General features: G+C 43.9%; 1 protein-coding gene across 6 annotated transcripts in view; it reads right to left on the minus strand.

Annotated features, from left to right (window-relative positions):
• Bclaf1 (BCL2 associated transcription factor 1) overlaps nucleotides 1-721 on the minus strand; it is a 32776-nt gene extending 32055 nt beyond the window's left edge. For all 6 annotated transcript variants that reach the window (XM_063232992.1, XM_005003143.4, XM_063232991.1 and 3 more), the window contains exon 1: nucleotides 566-721. The gene's annotated coding sequence lies outside the window, so the exon portion shown is untranslated. The remainder of the gene's footprint in view (nucleotides 1-565) is intronic.
• Nucleotides 722-11699: the final 10978 nt, after the last annotated feature.

Below are 11699 nucleotides of genomic sequence, written 5' to 3' on the forward strand. Positions count from 1 at the left end.
CTAAACCTTTAGCTAGCGTGCGGCTGGGGAAAGGAGTTTAAAAACGAGGCAAAGGGAGTCAACCTACCCCAGTGCACTCTGGCGCAAAAGAATTTATCAAAGCCCCAGTCCTAAAGACTGGAAAAGAAGTCAGTCAACCAATACGTAAGGAGTGGACACTACCGGGACCTCGCCGGGTGCCCGTAGCCAATCTAGGGAGGACGAAAAGGAGCGCGCATGCGCACAGCATAAGTCGGGAACGCGCAGGGGTCCGCGCCGAAAAAATGGGGGAAGGGCGGAAGAGGGAGGTCTACGCAAGCGCGAAAAGAGGCGGCGCGGTCCGTGGCTCTTTAGCCAGGCTCGCAGCCACGCGCGCGCGCCGTTCGCACAGCTTGCCCCATCCCCCACCTTCTCGGCCGGTGATGCCTCGGAAAACTGAGAAAAGCTAACACAAAAACAAATAACCGCACAACGCCTCCAGGTTCTCTTCTCGACACCGACCCGTCACCATCCACAGGTCTACAATATTCACTAGTTCTTATTATTCACGGTCCTTTTGAGTAACTGACTGTAGCCCAAGGCCTACCTGACACAACGAACCACGGTTCCCGGGACTAAGCTCCGTCGTAACTACACAGCGGCCATTTCCCGACTCAAGAACGAGAGGAAAACCATAGAGGTAGTTTCGACGCGATAGCTCGCCTCCGTCACTTCCGACTTAGGGCGTGGCCTCGCGAGCCGCTAAATCTCTTGGCAGGCCCCGCCCACTCTTCCGCCCTAACCCGACTGCCGAGCTGCTACTAAAATGTTGCCTGAGGGTTTCTGGGAAGTCGCGTGGGTGGTCTCGCGCGAAGATGTTGCGTCTCCGCCCTCCATCCTGTAACGGCCGCTGCCTCCTCGCCGGCTGCTGACTGAAGGGGGAGGGGTGGCATTGCCCGGCGGTGAGGTCGCTCGGTTCGGCCGTGGGATTCATTGGCGTAACTAACTTGCTGTGACGGGACCCAGTCTAGACCTTACTATCGCCCTGCTTTTCGCTGCAGTCGGGCCCGTTCTCTCTGTGGAATCGGCCCTCTTCAGGCCCGAGACAAAAAGACCCATACGCCAGAAAAAACCGGAAGCTCAGAGACCGCTGCAGTTGCAGAGCTGCGTCTCCCTCCGCCCGGAAGCGCTGCGTTTCTTTAGAGTCGGCGAGGTGGAGCCTTGTCTTCTTTTGCTAAGTGAGCCAACGCACTTAATCGCAAATGACCACTGTCTTACTTCCTCTGCTGCCTGGCCACTGATAGAAGTTGGAGTTCACGCTGCAGTGGTGGCAGCTAGTTGGGCCGCCTAGACAGCTGGCGTCATAGGATGCTTCTTGCGACGTTGCAAAAGCAGTTTTTTCTACTTGTAGCTTTAGAAAGGTTGGCGAAGGCATTAAAAAAAAATACATGAAGCAGTGAAGCTGTCAGTCTGGAACCACTGAGCCACTTGTACTGGCGAGGGACACTGTCCGTTTATCTGCCAGAATTACAAACCCCAAGTAGACTGCCCACGTTAGAGTTGAATCGAATTTCAAAAAAGCCAACACATTGTCTATGAATACTTCTCTTAGATGCAATTTTTTCCTGAGGAGCTAAAACCATTATCACTTTGACCTTTTAGGACGTTAACTACCTCTCGAAGCGTTCCAAAGTTATAATTAGCAATTAGTCTTCTGTCAGTTAAATCAAGCGTTAGGCCCTGGTTGTGAGTGAACACTAGGGCATTCTCACAGCTCTCAACTAGAAGATCCTCACTTCATGGCCTGAATTATAGTTGTTTTGTGTCCATATTGCACTTCACCCTACCAGCACCCTGAAGGAGTAAAAACTGGAATCTTTGGTTTGTGTTGCACACTGATAGGTTCAAAGGGTTTAGGAATTAGATGCTTTCAAAATGTTTGTTAGTAAATACGTTAAAAGAAAAAATAACCATTGGTGGCCCAATATATTTTATGTAGTGTACTTGCACTCACTTTGTTTCCATAATTGGGTTGGCTGAAGATGGCGGTATATAGGCTGAATTAGCATGCTAATGTGCTTGTATGAGCTGTTAATCTACTCATTCAAAATACACCAACATCTGACTGGAGGACTTGGGGAGTCTAGGTTATTATCTTAGGCCCTCCTTTTTGCCAATTGTAAATATATTGAAAGATGGAGTCATACCACACACACATATACGCGCACGCCCACGTGCACACACAGGGTCCAGACTGGCCTTGAACTCCCAATCCTGCCTCAGTCCCATCACCAGTCCTGGCCCCAACTTTCTTTAAAAATCTTGATTGTAGTAAATGTGCGTTGATTACATGCGCTAATATCCTTCCAGTAAATTTCTAGATGAGTCAGTTTCTGTTGCTCACCAATAAGAAACATGTCAGTTTTGAATAAAAGCAGATCTTACTTATGGAGGACATTTTCAAAATGACCTAGCTTTTTCTGTTTTATACCAGTGGAACAAATGACTTCTCTTAATCTATTTCATTTCCTGCTGGTGAGTACAAGTTAACTAGAGTTTTCTCCCCTTTTGCCTGATTAGAATGTAGAGGGGTTTGTTTTGTTGTGTGTTAGCGGGTGTTTCTGTGTGTGTGTGTGTGTGTGTGTGTGTGTGTGTGGGTGCTGGGGATGGGACCCAAAGCCTCACATATGCTGTACCACATGGTATACCTTAATTCCTAAATGTAGAATTTTTCATTTTTCAAGTTTTAAAATTGCCAATTGTTTATTTTTGCAAGGCATACCGGTGTATGTCTGTAATCCTAGCATCTAGTGGGCGGAGGCAGGAGAATTGCAAGTTTGAGCCTAGCATGAGCAATTTAGCCACTTGAGACCTTGTGTTGAACAAAAGGGTTAGGGATATAGTTCTTGTCTGATTCAATCCTAATATGACAAAGAAGTTGTTTAGTCATGAATTATATATTACAGTGTTATTACATATTACAGTGTTATTCCTTAGTTTTCATCACTCCATTTGAAAAAATAAATCAGGGGCTGGGGATTTAGCTCAACGGCATAAGGGCCTGCCTTGCAAGCAGGCAGTCATGAGTTCAATCCCTGGTACCGATAAAAAGGAAAAAGACAAAAATAAATAAATAAATAAATAAAATAAATCAGCAGTGACATGCTGAAGTATAGTTCATTGGCAGAGCAGATGCTTAGTATGTTTGAGGGTTAGGGGTTCAATCCCCAACATACATAAAGAGTTAACCATTATTCCTCAAAGGCTAGTGTGCATCTTTGTCACACAGATTAACATGACAAATAAAAAATGAAATTCTTTCAATGTTTTCATAAGAAACAATTTCCCAGTAATTATCTCAGCTTGCTGTTTATTATAACTACTAAAGAGAAAAACTTCCTAAAATGAGATAATTGAATTATGATTAAATTCATCACCATAAATCATTTCTTCCTTAAAAGAAGTTTAAACTAACACCTCATAAGGAGAATAGAAAGCTATAGTAATCTTTGCTCTCTAGCACTCTAGGGATGATGAATTACTTACTTTACAAGAACCATTAATACGGACCAGCCCGGATTTTTTTTCTCAAAAGTGATAAAAGGTTCACCTCTGAGAATGACCCCATTGCTTATATTAAAAGTAGATCACTGAGTCTCATTACACACTTGTTGAGGCAAAATCTGCAGGGGTGGGCATACTCACTGAAGTTTGAGAACCACCAATTCATTGAATACCTATAATATAGATATTATAGGGTCACAAAACAACATCCAGCCTACTTCTCTTTTGGAACTCAAAATGTAGCAGAGATAATATGTAACTAACACTGTTCTCAAGGACAGACAAAAGTGTAAAGGGACATAATATTTATAAAGTCTGATGTCAATAAGGAAGTATTAGAAAATAAAAGAGGAAGACTTGCTGTAGAGAGTGTTTATTTAAGGAACATTCTTAGGAGGACATGAAATTTAAGTGAAGACCTAAAACATAATGAACACTTAGCTTATATGGATTAATTGGATAAATTTTAATGCTATTATAATCAGGGAGATTGGAGAAAATGGTAGGGGAAACAATGGAACAGATTAGGGAAAGGAAGAAAGTAAAGAATTATATTTTAGGGGCCGGGGATTTAGCTCAGTGGCATAAGTGCTTGTCTTGCAAGCATGCAGTCATGAGTTTGATCCCCAGTACCAAAAAAAAAATTGCATTTTGAACCTGTTAGATTTGAGTTGTGGGTGAAACTTCTAAGTAGAGAGGTAAGGTATAAAGTTGGATGAGTACGACTACAGTTCTGGCCTAGAGATAAAGCATAAAGATGATATTTAAAGTCATAGGATGAGAAATATAGCAGACTGTCTTAGTTACTTTTCTTGTTGTGAGAGAAAATACCCAACATCCAAAGTCAAAGGAGAAAAGGAATATTTAGCTCTCAGTTTATATAAGTTTCAGTTCATAATCAGCTGGCTCCAAGGCAGAGGGGCATCACAGAGAAGAAACAATTCATGGTGACAGAAGATAGCAAAAGCAAGCCAAGCAGAGGGATATAACACTCTGTCCCTTCTATTACATGCAGCTATCCACACTAGGGCAGGTGTAGCAATCACTCCTTTAATCCTATCCAGAACTATGCCGAACCAAGCAGTGGGTTCATTTATTAATCATCTAACCTTTATCCCAGCAGCACACATTCTAAATCTCCTCTGGAAAAGCTCTATGACTACATGAGGCTTTGGGGGCACATCTAGACACAAAGCATCACACAGGCCAAAAGAAGACAACCAAGGACTAGAAGCTAAACAATCCCAACATTTGGAGATTTGTTAAAAGGGGAGGGGGAGTCAGTAAAGGAATCTGAAAAGAATAGCCAGTAGGACACTAATGAAACTGAATGTATTGTGTTTTTTTATTGCCACATTTAACACCAAAATGTAGCAGTGTAAATGTAGCAGCATTTCTTACTGTAGAACTTCTATGGGTCAGGAATCTCCAAGTAATTATGTGGGTGGTTCTGGTTTTCAGTCTCTCATGAACTTGTGGTCAAGCTGTCAGCTGACACTGCAGTCATCCGAAGTCTGTGAGAGTCACTCCCAGATCACTCATGTGTTGTTGGAAGGCCTTTGCCCCTCATTAGCTGTTGCCTGGATGCTTCAGTTCCTCACAACATGGCCGAGGCCAGAGTGTCCCCATGGCATGGTCAATTGCTTCCCCCACAGTGAATGTTGAAGAAAGCGAGAGAGCCAAAGGCAAAAGCTAGTCTTTTATAACCTAATCTCAGTAACAACAGGAGTGTGTGAATAATACACTAGAGGCATATTATAATATAAGCTACTCATGAGGTTGAGGCAGGAGGATTGCAAATTAGGCCAACCTAGCAAGTCAGTAAGACTATGTTTCAAGTAATAAAAAGGGTTGGGGATATTTTGATGGGCAAACTTAAGACAATAGTAGTAAGATAGCAATTAATTGTCAAATGTACATAGTCTTGGCAAAGATCGTAACAAACTCCAAAATATATAATGGCTCATAGTCTAAGGCAGTTCTTACAGGTCAGTAAACATTTCCCCCATGCAATGATTCAGTGATCTAAGCCATCTGTGGCTCACTCTTCCTTTTTTTTTTTTTCCTTCACACACATGACCTGCTTTAACACACAGAGCAGAACTCTGACTTGAAGCTGTAGCCAGTTAACAACTCCAACACTCAAGAACTTCTCACGAACCAAACTGAAAGTCTTCTCTGTTGCTCCAAAGAGTACACCATTACTCATCCAAGAAGACCCAATGGAATGCCTCTGCATCAACTCTCACAGCTCTCCTATTTCTCCTCTCTTTCAATGTCTTTCATGATTTGCTCCAGGTTCAGGTCACTGGAGATTTCATCTTTAATAAGGACACTTCCAGCCTCCTGAATTAGTAGTTCCTGGGGCCCAGAGCTTCCTTTCTCTGACAAGGGTCAGATCCTGGCACCATTCTAACTTCTTTTCCCTCAGACAGATGATTGCTGAGGTCTAGCATTGGACAACCAGGAATTTCTTCCTACGTCCTTGATGGGCCAGATTTGGGTTCCTTTGTCCATCTTTCTTTCCCATTATGGGTACAGAGGATGCTATAGAATCTCTGCACAGAGAACTCCTTATTGTCTTCTTTTTTCGGGGTCCTGTTTTGTCCATCTGCCATGTCTCTTGGCTTGTGTTTTTTTGGTTTATATCATGATTGATTTGGGACTAGGCAAAGTTAGGTCTTTTTTCTCTTCTTCATCTGTAAGGCCTCGTCTTCCTTTTTCTTCATGCAGGTCTCAGGGCTGTTAGCTCTAGATAGCATTAAGTTTTTTCCTTCCCCTCTGCTGTCAGATCCACAGTATTGGTTGCAAAAACCAAATAAGCTACTGAATGATAGTTTGCTCCACCTTGTGAGCAATCATTACAGCTGCACCTAGTTTCTGGCTATAGTCCCTGTCCCCACACTTTTTCACTCCTTTTAGAGTCAAGGACAGCTCCTGCAATTTCTTTAGCAGAGTTGTCCAAATGTGAGAAGCTGTTTCAAAGAAGAAGAAGAAAAAGAAAAGAGAAAAAGGAAGAGGAAGGGGAGAAGGAGGAGGAGAAGCATGACATTTATACAAGGGAGAATCAAGATGAGAAGCAAAAAGGGAATATTCTCCTAGGTTAGCATCAGATTCTACCATGCCTAGCCTTTGGGCATAACCATATCACTTGACCTAAACAATTGATCCTGGGACATAGAAGTCATAGGCCACTTCACTCTCATGAACTGTCCAGATCTCCTCAGGAATTATCACAGCAATTATAATCCAAGTCTGTATTCTGATCATAGGACCAATTATCTTGAAGAACTGAGAGATCAGTGTTTCCATGCACCCGGCTGTTATTCACACCTTGAAGAGGAACACTGGACAGACTAGACATTGACCAAAACCATTTTCCTTTTTATTGCTCCCATGTCTGAGAATGATCCCGAATTATTTTCTTTGGTTGGCCTATCTATGCTAAATCCACCTTGGATTTTCTCTACTTTTTCATTCTGAGCTTCCTTCCTTTTATCCGGAGAGGGGCTTTCTTCTCAGAAAGTGAAGGAATTGGTTGGCCTGGCTCAGAGTTTACTTTATCTTGTAGAGAATCTGAAATCTCTCGAGTGTAAGATAGCATTACCCTTTTGGGATTGGCATTATCATTTGCATCAGAAGAAGCAATTCCCAGTGGTTTGTCTGATGAGGTATGTACTATGGGCTTTCACAGGGAGTCTACAAAATTAAGGCCAGGAACTCCTTAGGGACTTGCATGCCACAGTCTGGACACTCTCCTCAAATTCTGCACTGGTGAGGATTAATTTTTCCTCTCCATTTTTGTCTGCTGGCTTATTGTCTTGAGATTTTCCTCCTTTTTTTCCCTCTCTGGCTAAGCTTGGACCATTCTCTATGGTTGCCTTCTCCTTCTTTTCTAACTCGACCTTTGATAGGTTTGGCTTGGCTCCAGCCTCTGGGGAAATAATCCACAGGAATCTCCTTGGGTGAGTCAGGGCCACGAGGTATCTTGCTATGCAGTATTTGTGTAAGTGGGACAAAAGCTTTCTCTGGTACCTTTCCATATTCTTCTTTGTCCTGAGGTGCTGCCATCATTCAGCTCAGAAACTACATTTTCTTTGACTCTGGTCAATATTGAAGAGAGATTCAAGAAGGCACTTTCTGATAATTCAAGTTGCTGCTCCCTGTTTCAGATAACTATCCTTTTTCTACAATGACCAATAGAGAATTAGTTCACAGAGAATTAAAACATAGGTGATTAATAATCACCAGTTTTTGATAGGATTATTTCCAAAAGATGAAAAATATTTCCAAAAGATGAGAAGTATAAAACAAAAAGCAGCCTTTATTCTGAGAACACGGAGAGAGATGACCAGCACCCCCCACTGCTGGCGTCCGGCAATCTCTCTGGCGTGGAGAGCGTCTTTTGAGTGGTGTGGGGGTATGTAAGTAGCCTCGGTTTAGGGTGGAACCTAAGGAGGGCATTAGGGATACACAGGCAGCCCATTGGTCCTAGGTTTGGCGCCATAAGTAAATTTCCAGGGGTGGGAAGATGGCGTCACAGGTAAATTCCTAGGGGCAGGGGAGATAGGGGCTTCCCGGTTCCAGTTGAGGTTTTCCTGGCTACAGTGTCCTGTTTGGGCCAAAACCCTTTCATATCCTGTCTTATGATTATTATTATGAAAAGGGGCAAAGATTTCTCTCTTTAACTACTTCCTGCTGGCAGAGGGCACTGTACTGGAGCCTAGCGGAGTCGACGGGATGACGGTTGATGCCCAGGTAGACGCTGGTGCCAGGTGTTTTAGCCAGGACAACTTCATTGGTGAATGCACGTATATTAGACTGGAAAAACAAAGAGACAAGATGTTATGAGGAGACGAGGCACTGTCATATTTAAGGACCCAGGTGAGGTAGAAGGAAAGGTACCTTTGATTTAGACATGTCATATCAGGATGACGTTGAGGTAGGAATATTTCCACAATAAGACAGAATTCTGAAAATTGTAAGAGAATTGTCTTACCTGAGACTTTTGTCGACTTGGACTCTGAGATGGACACCTTAAAGGGGGCTGTTGTTGCCCTGAGTCTTCAGCAGCAATTTTTGTCAGTGATGCATCTGGCAGTGTCAACATTTCCTGTGAGGGTTAGAAGTTAGGATGGCTTACCCACTCTCTGGTGGCTAGGACAGTCCAGCAGCCCTGGAGTAAAGTCTCAAAGAATGCCAGGATGGGGCATTTTGTTGCCCAATGTCTTCTGCTGCATTTGAGCATGGTCCATGGAGGGGGGGGGAGCAGCTCCACCTTGTGTAGGTCTATCTGCCTCAGAACTCCCAGTGTCAAAAGTGTTAAAAATATGAAAAACCATATTAAGATCTCTCTAAGGTTTGAAGGTCAAGTTTTGCCTTTTGTTTGGGATTTGGACTACAGTAGAATTAAGTAAGTATGTAGGAGTTTAATATTGGCACTTTAGATCAGAGAGCAGGCTTTATCTGGACGGCATATTGCTTTTAGGGTGTTGTGTGGAACTATATATTTGATAAAAAAGGCTTTAGTCTGCCCTCCCCTTTTTGGAGTATAATCTCATTTTAATGGAAACATTTTGCAGTAAAGGTTTACCAATCTTATGAATAAATCTATCAAAACTGATGTAATACTGTCAAATTTTGAACACATTTAGTTTTTAAAAGTTGCTATTTGCAGTAGTATGAACCAAGACAAATAAAATTTTAACAAAACCCTTATCTTGGAACAGAGCTAGTGGTTTCCAGAAAAAAGGAATTTATAACCTTAGTTGTTAAACAGGGGTGAAGGCTTTGATTGTTAAACAAGGCTGGTAATCTTGGGCTGGTAAACAAGGCCAATAATCTTGATTAAATGGTTTCAGAATTGTAATAAAAAAAATAGCATCTTTTGAGTGGAGCTGAATTGTAAAAAAAGCATGCCTGAGTGGAGCCGCTGAGCTGCTGTTTTGCAGCGTGCCGGCAGAGCACACCCAGTGTGGGGGTGGGGTGAGTGTCAGGACGTAGCACGCAGAGGCGGGCTGGGACTGCCCCCAGAAATGTGTAAGGTGGCGGCGACAGTGGTGCCAGGGGAGGGAGGGGCTGGGATGACGCATGGAGGAGGGGCTGGGAGGCAGCCCAGCACAGTGCAAGAAGCTGGAACTGCTTGTGGGGTGCGAGGATTAGAAAGCCAATTTAGGAACACAGCTGGGTTTTTATTAGCCTCCTGGACTTGTTTTAAAAGTTTGTTATAGTTAGTATGCTTTTCCTGCTCTGGCACAGCTATAGGCCCAGGGTCATTATCAGTGAGGTTTACCTTATGTCTGTGATCAGCTTCTTCTCGAGCTGCTTGCCACAGCTGATTTTGCTCTTGTGAGCTGAGAGTGGTATTTAGAATCACATAAACATCCTTAAAATGTAAATCATAACAATTAGTAATAAATTCAAATTGCCTGGTATAATTCTGTGGGTCAACAGAGAAGCTACCTAATTTATGGGCAATCTGAGATAGATCAGAAAGGGAAAAAGGCACATGGATGTTAACAAGTCCCTCGGGGCCAGCTTGCTCCTGAAGTGGTAGCAGAGCTTGAGGAGAAGAATGAGGAGTAGAGGGCAACTGAGCAGCTGTCTGTCCAGTAGACACATGTGAGCAATCATCTGCAGAGCAGCTATAGAGCTGCTGCCGGTCACCCTGGGAAACACAGGCAGATGGCGTCTCACTGTGTGTCTCGTAGTAAGAGGATTGTTGTCAGCAGCACAATGAAACGTCATGTACAGTGCAAAAGGGCAGCTGTTGCAGTTCACAAGAGGAGCCATAAGGGGGCGACCGTTAACAGTGAGACCCCTGTGAACATGGTGGCACCCTGCCACGTGGTGGAGGGTTGTGACATGGCGACCATTCCCGGTGCAAGCTGTACAATCACGTGGCCTGCTGGAAGGACATAGTGACTGAGACCTAGTATGGTGGGCGGGAGGTGAGAATGCTGTAGGGGATAGAGAATTCTCAGGAGAATAAGAAGTCAGAGACTGCGAGGAAGCACTAACAGAGGGATTAGAGCCCCTGGGAGAATTAAGGGTCCCGGGAGATGGAGGGGAAGATGATCGCACAGCGGGAGATAACGGTGAGGAACCATTTTGGGGGTAGGGAGGCGGCGGCAGAGAAAACACCGGAGGACAGGACAGAAAAGTTTGCGGTGCGGTAGAGTTAGCTAAAAGTATCTGAGTGGGAGCACAAGACTTAATGAGAGACGGGCGTGTTCTCAGAATAAGAAAGGCCTGAATATAAGGGAGTTCTAATAACTTGTCGCCAGCCTGACAGAAATCATACAAATTCCTGAGAATGCAAGGGTCAAATGTTCCTTCCTTGGGCCAATGCTTGCCGATAAGCAGGTAGGTTGGTCAGACCTCCTGGCAGTAAAAAGTTAATTGTTTAGTTTTTATGGTACTTTTAATTTTTAGAGTACATAAATTGGAAATTAGGCATTGTAAAGGCGTCTTTTGGGAGTTAGAAAATACGTTTCCCATGACTGATTCAGGCAAGAAATAAGCTGTGGTCCAGAACAAGCTGTCACTCATTTGTGGCACCACACAGTGGCTAAGGTTCTAAAAACTCGTATATTCCAGTCATCACTGAGAGATTTACGAGTGGAGCCCACATGGGGTCAGTAACAGTTTTGCCTGTGAAAGCACGAGGTTTTAAGGGAAGTGAGGGTCTTGCAGTGTGGGTGGTCCAAAAATCTCTACTTTGGGCTATCTGAACCTGTGTGGACACAGGTTTGCGCAGAACGTGAAAGATCCACACAAACAGGGGGAACAGATCCACACAACAGAGGGAACAGTCAACTGGGGCTGCCCAGTGCCAAGAGTTCCCCGGAAAGTGCTCACCTGAAATCAATCTGGCCAATGGTGAGTGTAGGCAGCTGGTGACAAGGACATCTCGGGAGAGGAAAAAGCGTGGAATTAATCCAGGATGTTATCTGGTTTGTGAATCAGCTGGGGACTCAACTGGGTAGTCCCAGGAGTCAATCGCCTGCCGATCGAGTCATGGCACCAAATGATAGGATTATTTCCAAAAGATGAAAAATATTTCCAAAAGATGAGAAGTATAAAACAAAAAGCGGCCTTTATTCTGAGAACACGGAGAGAGATGACCAGCACCCTCCACTGCTAGCGTCTGGTGATCTCTCCAGTGGACATGTGGC

Source organism: Cavia porcellus, unplaced genomic scaffold (genome assembly GCF_034190915.1).
Source record: "Cavia porcellus strain 051 isolate PalLab524CR breed Dunkin Hartley unplaced genomic scaffold, mCavPor4.1 scaffold_22, whole genome shotgun sequence".
In the NCBI taxonomy this organism is placed as follows: domain Eukaryota; kingdom Metazoa; phylum Chordata; class Mammalia; order Rodentia; family Caviidae; genus Cavia; species Cavia porcellus.